Below are 1,864 nucleotides of genomic sequence, written 5' to 3' on the forward strand. Positions count from 1 at the left end.
CTTGGTTTCATTAACAATTGTCTTTGCAGTTTTCTGCTATAAGTTAAATGCTAAATGATGGCTTGCTGAGACTGTGACAGAGTAATATATACCCTATTTCATACGCATGCTGCCAGAGCTTCACCACAGTATGACTACTTTGACCTCAACAGGTTTCAATGCTTTTGAAACCTTGGTTTTATCTTGCCAAAAAAGAGCCACTGGGTGGAGCTGCAAGTCTGTCAGACAGGTAACTTGAGTTCTAGCATAGCAGCAGTATTTACTGGAGCAGTATTTACTGGAGCAGTTTCTGACGAGAGCTCCAAGACCTGCCCAGACAGCAATGCTGATGGTCCGGGGGTCTGGGTCTGTCTTCAGTCTGCAGTACTTGGAGCTCATCCCTCAGCTGCATGGACACACTCATCTTTATCCTCATGTAGTTGTGCCATCAAAGTGACCAAGGAAATTATTTTTTCCACTCATAACTTCTCAGAAAAGAATCAAAGTTTGCTTTTAACTTAGCAAAATATATTGAAATATGGCACTCTGACCTTTGAGAGAACTAAGTACAAGAGCTGATGCTTGCAGTCCCACTCAGAGCCTCTGGCACATTCCTTTGTGGGCTATAGAGCTGCTGACGGTACCAAGAGGTGTAACTGTCAAACCCCAATCCTACTCCAGCAACCAACCTTACATGCTTGCCTCCTTTCAGAAACCTTACTGGGAATCTCCTCTTCCTGTCCTGCCCATCATCACCCAGGGTTTTGATGTTTATCAGGACACAGATGACATGAAGGATAAGGAGCAGGCATTTTTCAAAAGGACCTGAATCATTCACTGCCTTAACTCTTTCCATACCTACCCCACCTCCCAAGCTTTGACAAAAGCAAGTGGAGGATTCCCCTTCCCTGCACATTTAGCAGAAGTTGGGGGGAAAAAGTTAGACAGCAAAGCCTCTGTACTGCTTTCCAAAAAGATGAGTAAGCTTCCTTTGGCTGCGCTGCAACTTGGCTCCCCCCGGGTTGTGCTGCTGCAGACTTCCTGCTTGATCCTTGATTTTATCAGATTGTAACTTGTTTTCTCCTGGCAGCGCTTTCATTCTTTCTACTGCTCTGGGTTGTCATTGGCTTTTTTTTGTTGTGTCCCAGCCCTTTTTTTTAAACACAAAAAAAAAAAAAAAAAAAGGAGTGGGGGGGAATATTTCAGATCTGTTTCTGCTTCTGGAGAGGAGCCTTTGTGCACAATTACTCATCCAAGAGATTCAGCAGGTATAACTGCTTCCCCCAGGGGCTCCATTATATAATTGGATTTCAGCCATACAAATTAAATCCTATCTTACCCCTTAGTTAAGCCAGGCAGTAAGTATTTAATGCTAATATCCTTAACAACTATTGCAGAGAGAAGCAGAGACGAAGCACAGAGGAGACAGATGCGAGTGTCCCTACCGGAGGAGAGGAAGGATGAGCACTGACAAAGACACCTGCTATTTTTAAGAGCTAGCTGTACTTCCCCAGTGCGATCCATGGCGTCTGCTGGAGGAGCTGTTTGGGCTGGAAAGTGGCTTTCCCTTCATTTTCCACCCTATAGTGCTCCCATGTGTGCGCTGAGCACTGATCCCCTCTCAACACACACACAGTTCAAAGAGCCTCATGCCTAACCCTGCTTGAGTTTCTATGGAAGTCTCTGTTCTTGTGCAACGTCTGAAAGAAGCAAATTTAGTAATATTAAAACTCCAGCCAAACACACAAACAGGCAAAGAATCCCCAAATTAAAAAGAAAATCTTAAGCGAATTACTCATTCATCTGCATTTTCTATTGCATTCTGTCTTCTCCAGGCATGTTTCCTTTAGACAAAGCCCTCTGGGCAGAGACCATCTCTTTTGGT

The sequence above is a fragment of the Lagopus leucura genome, unplaced genomic scaffold, assembly GCF_019238085.1.
Source record: "Lagopus leucura isolate 7727_CA_CO unplaced genomic scaffold, USGS_WTPT01 Super-Scaffold_100024, whole genome shotgun sequence".
NCBI lineage: Eukaryota > Metazoa > Chordata > Aves > Galliformes > Phasianidae > Lagopus > Lagopus leucura.